At 34.8% G+C, this 10,339-nt stretch overlaps 2 pseudogenes; both read right to left on the bottom strand.

Moving 5' to 3' along the window:
* Positions 1 to 356: 356 nt before the first annotated feature.
* Positions 357 to 2,984, bottom strand: LOC146922414 (F-box/kelch-repeat protein At3g23880-like; annotated as a pseudogene).
* Positions 2,985 to 8,254: 5,270 nt separating this feature from the next.
* LOC146922415 (F-box/kelch-repeat protein At3g23880-like) lies at positions 8,255 to 9,444 on the bottom strand (annotated as a pseudogene).
* Between the last annotated feature and the right edge of the window lie 895 nt (positions 9,445 to 10,339).

Consider the following 10,339-nt stretch of genomic DNA (forward strand, 5'->3'; position numbering starts at 1 on the left):
TGTGAATGATTTGAGACATTACGAAATTTGTGCAGCTCATAGCAGGCATTTAACTAAACATACTAATGATTTAGCATACAACCTAAGTATTATTTCTGATCTTAGAAAATCGAACCTCAAACCATCAAAAGCAATGCATGACTGGGAACTATATAAACTGAAATGCAGTAATGCATGAAGATATAATAAAAACCTTTAACAATCAAATAAATGAAAATAACTACAATTTCTCTATCATGCTACAGATTAAGATGACCATTAATTAATAATGATCCATGAAGTAGCTAATAATCAGAACGAGTACGAGATAAATATCATAAACATAAATTAAAATATAGTTTTTAGTTGAATCTCATGTTCAAGCGATATAGCATCACTATTACATTCTAACGTTAAGAACATGGTCATATCAAACTTTCAGCGCAGACTTCTAGAATGAATCTAAACTGAAAATAAGAAAACTTTACAGAGCCATTTATAGAATTGTAAAAAACCAAGTCCCGGGTTGAATCCCGTGTAGACTTCCACGTCACTAGGCCATCTTCAAAAATATGAATTACATTGGCGATGGAATAATAAGATGGCATGAAAGGAATAGTGAACAGTTTAGTCCAAGACGCTTTATTCCCGTATTCCTTCATAATCCAAACATCATTACTAGAAATCCAGCACAAACAATTCCCGAAAACACTCAAGTGCAAAGTACTTGAATCTATTGCTCTATAATCATAATCGAGTAGCAAAACTTTTTTATAAGACTCGTTTCCCAAATCAAAAGAAGCAATAAAACGTTGACCTTTTCTCGTAATCTTTAGAAGCCAACCAATTAATCGTGCCATTCACATATTTTCCCGATTCCTCGCTCCACAATGAAATGATCATAGTGAAACGTCTCTTTAATGTCTTTCCCGTAAATTGGTACCCACATTATGAACTACCTTTACATCAGTTTTGTTATTATTATGAAATGCCCGCAAAACAACCACCACCTTGTAATTATCGAAATAGGATCATGGCCGAAGCCATGCATCCGAAGAATATTAACATTACGTTGCAATTCAAGTGGGGGCAATTCAATGAATTTTCTAATGGAAGGGTTCCACAATCGAAAGATAGCATAGCGTTCATAAATATGATATTCGGCAACACGGATGATGCCATTGCATGAGCCAACAATGTAAACAGGATAGTTGGAAGGAATCTCGTGCCGCGCGATTATGTTGCGAGTGCTACGTCTTTGGTGAAAAGAGAGTCGAGAGGGTAGGACTTGATAGTGTACTTGCGTGAGAGTGAGGAGTAGGTTAAGATGTGGATGAGGCATGTGGTTGAGAAGCGAAAGTGCTTCTTGGCAAATTTGGGATCGAAATTAGAGAATTCCACCACTTGCACACACATCGAAATTGCATGAGGGGTTTCACGGGGAGCCTATGGAGAATTTCGGAATGAGATCGAAAGGAATAGTGGGAAGTGTCGATGCGTGAAGTGACGATGAAATTAGGGTTTCGATCAATTGCGGCTTGGGGGTGATGGTTTTCTCGGTCGGTATTGGAGAGGAAACGGTATCGTTTCTTTTGACTCGCCTTGTTAGCCATGTTATTGTGTATGTAACTAGGAGGGTTAATGTGTGAGCGATGTATCCAGATCCGTCATCTATATAGGTTTTTTTTATCAAAAATAAATAATATAATTTACGCTTAATATATTTTTGCATATTTCCTCCGGTTTATATAGGTACCGTTTGGCCGTACTTTTTTACGGTCTAAAATTACTTTTTTACGGTTTATGAATGGTTCATGCTAATCGGATAAGATACGAGTCCAAGATAATAATACGTCTATGTGTAGCAAGGTAAGTTACGAATCATGATGTACTAAGATAACCCTATGTATGAGTGGTATTAATAACAAGAAAACTATATGCTTATGTATGTGAATCGAGAAACGAACGAAAAACAAACAATGATGAACTTCTTGGATATGTATGAATAAGAAATGTATGGCTCGGACCATAGATGGTAAGTTTTTGTCATGATGATTGGTAGTCAGGTCTCTAAATTTCGAGGACGAAATTTTTAAGGGGGGTAGAATGTAATATCCCGCCCGACGGTATCGGTATATTACCCGTGATCGTGTCGTAGAAATTAAATTCATGGAAAAGTAAGTTAATGGAAATATTTTATGACATGTCGGCATAATACGGATTAAGTATCGGTGTCGGATTTAAACACGTTCAAGGCAAGGGCATAATGGTAATTTCACGGAAAAGGATATTTATATGTTTTTGGGTGGAAAATATCTCATTTTCCCTTATCCTTTCTCTCTCTAAGTTGGGGAAAACATTTCTCTCCCTTCTCTCTTCTCTTCTCCCACGCCATTTTCTCTTCTCCTCTCCACCAATCTTTCTCGAAACTTCATCCTCTCATGGTAAACTTCCAAACTTGTTCCCTTATGATCATTTAAGCTTAAGGAAGTATGGATTATGTTTAATTTCTCTATTTCTCCTCTTATTAATGAATCAAGGGTTTGTTGTTAGTAAAGAGGAAGCTTGGGGCTTGTGTATGTTATGGTTACATCTTGATCAAGGAAGAGACATGAAGTTTGGAATGGGTTGATTTCACCACTTTTCCTCCTTAAGAGAAGTTCATGAAAAGTTAGGGTTTGTTGAAGAAAGCTTTGTTTTGGGATTAGAGATGGGCTAGCAAGGATTAAGATGCCTTAGATTTGCAAGAAAATATCAAGATGGTTATGGTTTGGACAAAGGAAACATGTGAAGCAAAACTAGTGGTTTTAGCTTGTTTGGGCTTGGAACTTTGTGAAGCTTCAAGAACTTGTTTTAGGTGAGTTCCATAGATAGATATCCTACCTTTGGGATTATGATTATGCCATGTATGTATGTTATGAATAATATGAAATTTCTAGGGTTTTCAAGTATAAGTTTAGTTGCCCCTTTTTGCTATGCTTGCTATAACTGCTAATACTTGCCATGTAAATGTTTTACAAGTTTCCTATGGCCTCTAAGGGTCATAACATGCTTAGAGACACTTGGTTTGAGGTTTTTGGGTCAAAAATGCCATTTTTAGGGGTGCCGGATCGTCCTAACTCGCCACGGCGAGTAAATAGCTCGCTAGGCGAGCTAGAAGGTCGAACGGGGGTTCCCGCTCGCCTTCTACTCGCCATGGCGAGCAGTAGCTCGCCTCCCCAGCAAGTTCACTCGCCTAGGCGAGTAAGTAGTGCCATCCGGTGCTGCTTGCTCGTTTCGAGGATTCGATGATTTCCGTTCCGGATCTTTTGTGCGATCTTTTATAAATGTAAACCCCTCAAACCAAGGTCCTAAATGATGATTAATGAAAGCAAGACTTTTATGAAACGAAGCAAGTATTAAGCATGTTAGTAAGGCATGGCATATGAGAGAAACATGTTAGGAATCGGGTAGCAAGTTATCCATAAGCAAGGGAAAACTAGAGCCTCGACATAGTTGTCGAGAACTAGCTAGTTAGCATAAATCTTTAGAATGATAAGACGCGAAGAATATTATCTTTGCACGTGATTATGAATGTTTTAGCAAGCATGTTAAGTTGTGGTTTGATTAGTTAATCACTCCACCATGTTTAAGAACTTACAAGCATGAACAAGTATGTATTTACCGATAATCGGACCGACTCAAGGGTCCGAGGTAATAAGCAAGCAAGTATGAATATGTTTAAGTTATATGTACGTCAAGACCATGACTAATAAGTAGGTGGCATGTCTCTTGCTATCCACATCAGGGGGATACAAGAGGTTCTCGATCTAAGGGGAACGATTCAAGCCGTAAGGGACCCGCATGTCACCGAAATTAACAAGACGTAGGTGCTCGTGTCTCTTGATATCCACACCAGGGGGATACGGGAGGTTCTCGACCTAAGGGGAACGGTTTAAGCCGCAAGGGACCAGCACGACATCGAGGGAGTCCGATGTATGTACATCGGTCATGTATGGGATTGATCTCGGGGTTACTCCACCCGGGACTATCCGTAAAATGAATCAAGATAATAATTGTTTGTTCAACGCTAACCTAATGAATGAACTTAGACACGATTATGTTTCTCATGATTATGATTATGTTATGTTTATGCAAGAATGATTACATGTATGATCAAGTTAAGAGCATTAGATGCTAAGACAAGTATAAGTTATGTATAGAGCAAGTTATGAACATGAGACCAATGACGATCTTAGGTTTCCCTAATCGTCCGGTTCGTAGCCGTGTCATGATTATGTTATGTTTAGGCCTCGATACATAGAGTGTATTCTTGGCAATGCGGTTCTAGGTTCCCCTCAACCGCCATGACACGTATAGGAAGTGAAGCCTATAACAAGTTAAGATATGATTATGACGACTCTAGTATGCACGACCGTCTAGTATGCAAATCCCCACACACGTATAAACAACCGTCGGGTTGTAATGTAGACACGTGGTGACCGTAGGTTTCCCCTTGAGGTTGCCTATAGCCTAGGATTTAGGGAACTCACCGAGTCATTATGTCTCATCCCAATCCTTATTTGTTTCGGATAAGCGGGATGTTATGCATGTTCGGAGCCGGATGGATATTACGTCAAAGGTTCGTTCGTAAAGCTAGGACGATATGGACATCAAGGATGTATTTTTATGTATGGATGAGTTGTATTGTATTATGATTTATACGAACGTGACTTGATGTAAATATTATTCATTCGGTAAAATTTTATGTTGTATATTTTTAATGTATCCGGTATCAATTTAACGCACATGCTAGACTTTCTAGATACGTCTAGTATGGGTGTTACACCTTGTGTAAAGAAAATGTGATGTAAACAGATGAAATTTTTGTCACGAAGGTTTGATGTCTTTCTCATTGTTATTCTTTGTGTTTATATAGAGGTTACAAGACTGTACATGTAATTACAATTAATGGAAACAAATCAATTTACTGATTTATGTCCTTATTTCTAAGAACAAACTAATAAATATAATAAGGAAAACAAGTCAACTACTTATTCACATCCCCCCTCAAATTGATGTGGCTGGTCGATGAGCATCAATTTGCCAACAAGAAACCGATGACGTGGGCGCGGAACATCCTTGGTAAGAATATTTGCACACGAGGATGGGATATTAGTTGGTCATCATAGGCATCATGGATTGAATGACAATCAACTTCGATATACTTGGTGTGTTCATGGAAAATAGGATGTGCAACAATTTGGATGACACTTGTATTGTCAACATAAAGTAAGGTACCATTCGGCCCGACTTTTTTCCGGCTTCTCTACGTTTTTAAGGAGAAGCTAGGCCAAACACAATATCAATTAAGTTACTTATTAAAAAGTACTTTTTTAGAATGCATAAAATTGAATGGAATGAGCTTTAGCCAAAAGTTGTTGAATTCTACTTCAAATAACTATTTCTCGACAATTTATTTCACAAGCACCTCTCTTCAACCCACGATGGGAACCTTTTTTTAATTTTTTAATATTTATATTTCAATATGCTTTTTTCTTCCATTTAATATTATTTTTTGAACCGGTCCATTTAATTATTTTTTTAAGTATGGTCCATTTAATTTTATTATCTTTTTTATTGAAGGAATTATATTATCTTTTTATCACTTATAAATTTAATTTCAATATTGTTTAATTATCACAACTTCGCTCATATTTTTATTCACGCTGTTATTGAATGACACCAAATATTTTTATTCCCTTTCTTCAACCTCGCAAATATATACACACACATTAGAGTTTAGAATAATACTATATGTTCGCCTGTCATTTTTTTGTTACACTAATGCGTATAATTTTTTTTAGTGTTGCATAATATGTTCGTCCGCCTTTACGTGAAAGAATTGTGGTGCTGAAGAATATACGTGTAATATGTATATGGTGTGTGTATATAAAAAGAAAATAGTTTGTTTTTTCTTTTCCAATTATACTCTATAACAAATTTTGTTATAAGAATACCATATTTTTGGTGTCATTCAAAAAGATAAGAATTCATATTATATGATATTATATTTGTTACAATGTTGGTGTCATTGAAAAAAATATGTTTAGTTTTTTTAATAAGAAAAAGATATGCATAGTTTGTTACAATATAAATGTGCAAAATATATATAAGTATAATTTTTTTGGGCATCTATACCTGTACTTTTAATTAAAATCAAAATTTTATAAAAATAATTATACGTATTACACAACACTAAAAAAATTATAAGCATTAGCGTAACAAAAAAAACAGACGATGGACATAAAGTATTACTCTTATCGCTAATATGTGTGTATATATTTTCGAGGTTGAAGAAAGGGAATAAAAATATTTGGTGTCTTCAATGACAATGTGAATAAAAATATTTGCTAGGTTGTGATAATTAAACGATAATGAAATTAAATATATAAATGATAAAAAGATAATAAATTCCTTCAAAAATAGATAATAAAATTAAATGGACCCTCTTTAAAAAAAATTAAATGGACCGGTTCAAAAAAAATTTAAATGGAAGAAAAAAACATATTGAAATATAAATAGTAAAAAAAAAAAAAAGGTTCCCAAAGTGTGATTTGAAGAGAGGTGCTTGTGAAATAAATTGTCGAGAAGTAAGATTTGTACAATATTTTGCCAAACAACTTTTAACTTAAAAATAACTTTAAAACTAAAAGAAAAATAACGAAACCAAACAGCTTTAGCTTATTTCTTAAATAGCTTTATTTTAACTTTGTTTTAAAGGAGCTTTTAGACCGTAAAAAAGCCTGGCCAAACGGTACCTAAGGTTGGCTCTCTTTGAGGAAATACAAGTTCTGTCAAAAGACCACGAAGCCAAATTATTTCTTAACAAGCGGCAAACATGGCATGATACTCCGATCCAGTAGAAGATTTAGAGACTCTCTCTTGTTTCTTGCTTTTCCATGAGATCAATGAGGAGCCAAGAAAAATGCATCAACCAATGACAAAGAGTCGAGTATCAGGGCATCTTGCCCAATCGGCATCACTATAAGCTGGAATTAATAGAAACACAAACCAATTCTCAACGCCAACATTTGGAAGATATGAATGATTCTGTTTAAACCGCACGTTTTATAGATTTAGTTGTTCTTGTATCTTATCCTTTTAGCTACAATCATGGAAGTTCCTAGTATAATATCTACCAAGGGTATAACAAAATACAGCTGAATACCATTTGCAAATAAATCCCACTGTCCTATAAGTATTACAACTTATTGAGATATAAATCCCTGTTTGCGAACTGAAATTTTCCAACCATTTTAACATGACATTATTTTTTTAAAGGAAACATGACATTATTAGTATGCCAAACTATTCTTCCAAGTTTAGCATTTTGTTTCAAAAAGTTATGTTAAAAACAAAATATGCTTCAAAATATGTTTCCAGAAATTTAACAAACACATCACATCCATCTTATTAACTGGCAGAAATGAAACCAAAAACAGCCAGCAAAAATACACAACGCAGAAAATCCGCGCAAAATGTATTTCGCAAAAATAGAAACAGTAAACCAGAAGAATGCAGCAGATCAGAATCACATAAAACATAATGCAACCAGCAGCCGAATCGCTTTTATGCAGAAACGAAAAATAACAGAACCAGAAATGAACACATTGAAATAAACCGCTGCAGACATGTGCAACAGTGAAATAAACGCTAAAAATTGCAGCAAACTAAAGTGATTATGCAGAAATTTAAACCAAGAACGCAACAGTGAAAATATAGATGAAATTAAATCCAAGATACGAGAGGAGATGAACACGCTAATAGAATAAATAAGATAGCATTATTCAGTGCCAAAATAATTCCCTTCAAAGGTTTAACCCCAAGTATTTTGGACAGCGTGTGAAAGATTTGAGACATTACGAAATTTGTGCGGCTCATAGCAGGCATTTAACCAAACATACTAATGATTTAGCATACAACATTAGTATTATTTCTGATCTTAGAAAATCGAACCTCAAACCATCAAAAGCAATACATGACTGAGAATTATATAAACTGAAATGCAATAATGCATGAGGAGATAATAAAAACCTTTAACAAACAAATAAATGAAAATAACTACAATTTCTCTATCAAGCTACAGATTAAGATGACCATTAATTAATAATGATCCATGAAGTAGCTAATAATCAGAACAAGTACAAAATAAATATCATAAACATAAATTAAAATATAGTTTTTAGTTGAATCTCATGTTCAAGAGATATAGCATCACTACTACATTCTAACATTAAGAACAAGGTGATATCAAACTTTCAACGCAGACTTCTAGGATGTATCTAAACTGAAAATAAGAAAACTTTACAGAGCCATTTATAGAATTGTAAAAAACCAAGTTCCGGGTCGAATGCTGTGTAGACTTCCATGTCACTAGGCCATCCTCAAAAATATGCATTACATTGGCAAAGAAATAATAAGATGGCATGAAAGGAATAGTGAACAGTTTAGTCCAAGACGCTTTATTCCCATATTCCTTCATAATCCAAACATCATTACTAGAAATCCAGCACAAACAATTCCCGAAAACACTCAAGCGCAAAGTAAGTGAATCTATTGCTCTATAATCATAATCAGGTAGCAAAACTTTTTTATAAGACTCGTTTCCCAAATCAAAAGAGGCAACCTTTACTATAATCTTTAGAAGCCAACCAATTAATCGTGCCATTCACATATTTTCCCGATTTCTGCTGCACAATGAAATGATCATGGTAAAACGTCTCTTTAATGTCTTTCCAGAAATTGGTACCCACATTATGAACCACCTTTACATCAGTTTTTTCATTATCAGTGTATGCCCGCAAAACAACCACCACCTTGTATTTATCAGAAATAGGATCATGGCCGAAGCCATGCATATGAAGAATATAACCTTTAAGTTGCAATTCAAGTGGGGGCAATTCCATGAATTTTCTAATGGAAAGGTTCCACAATTGAAAGATAGCAAAGTGGTTAGAAATATGATATTCGGCAACACAGATGATGCCATTGCATGAGCCAACAATGTAAACAACATGGTTGGAAGGAATCTCGTGCTGCGCGATTATGTTGCAGGCTACGTCTTTGGTGAAAAAGAGAGTCGAATGGGTAAGACTTGATAGTGTACTTTTGTGAGAGTGAGGAGTAGGTTAAGATGTGGATGAGGCATGTGGTTGAGAAGCGAAAGTGCTTCTTGGCAAATTTGGGATCAGAAATTAGAGAATTCCACCACTTGCACACACATCGAAATTGCATGAGGGGTTTCACGGGGAGCCTATGGAGAATTTCTGGAATGAGATCAAAAGGAATAGTGGGAAGGGGCGACGTGTGAAGTGACGATGAAGTTAGGGTTCCGATCAATTGCTGCCGCTTGGTGGTGATTGACTTCTCAGTCAGGATTGGAGAAGAAACGGTATCGTTTCTTTTGACTGCCTTCTTAGCCATGTTATCGTGTATGGAACTAAGAGGGTAATGTGACCGATGTATCCAAATCCGTCATCTATATAGTCTTTTTTTAACAAAAATAAATAATAAATAATTTACGCTTAATATATATTTTTGCATTACTCCGGTCTAGTATATAATCAGATTTTTTTCTTTTAAGTTCATTATATAATAGGTTTATATAGTCTATATTATAGATCAAATATATTATTTATTTAATAAATCTAAAATTAATTTTTTTTTATATATGAGACAAAAGGAAGTATTTCTCTTGATAAACCATACACATTCTATCCCGTGAGCTTAGCTAAGATAGTAAGGACAATGTATAATATATGCAAGGTACGGGGTTCAAATCCCGGACACCACCAAAAAAAAAAAACCATACACATTCTATATCTTGATACTCGAATCCCCGGACACCACCCAAAAAAAAAACCATACACATTCTATATCTTGATAAACCCTACGCATTCTATATCTTTAGTATTTCTTTTGGATACAACTAGCAAAAAAAGTATTGTGCTACGCGCCGTTTTGTGACAACGACGAACAAAGTATTTTTTTGTTGGTATTTTGAAAATAGCCATGATTTTTCAAAGTTTTAAAATACCAACTTTATCATATATGTACATAATTTTTTTCCCGCAAATATAAGCTCATAAAATCTACAACAAGTGCACTACAATACTTAACGATGTTTTGCATATAAAATAAAAGAATATTCAATAGAAATACTACATTATTGTTGATGTCTTGAAAATAGTCACGAATTTTCAAAACTTATCATATCGACTTTCTCATATCGATACATAAAAAATTTCTTCCACAAGTATTAATACATAACACCCGCAAAAGGAGCGATGCAAACATCTAATGCTCATAATTTTGTTTT

The sequence above is a fragment of the Medicago sativa genome, chromosome 5, assembly GCF_051527215.1.
Source record: "Medicago sativa cultivar Bolivia chromosome 5, Bolivia_mono, whole genome shotgun sequence".
NCBI lineage: Eukaryota > Viridiplantae > Streptophyta > Magnoliopsida > Fabales > Fabaceae > Medicago > Medicago sativa.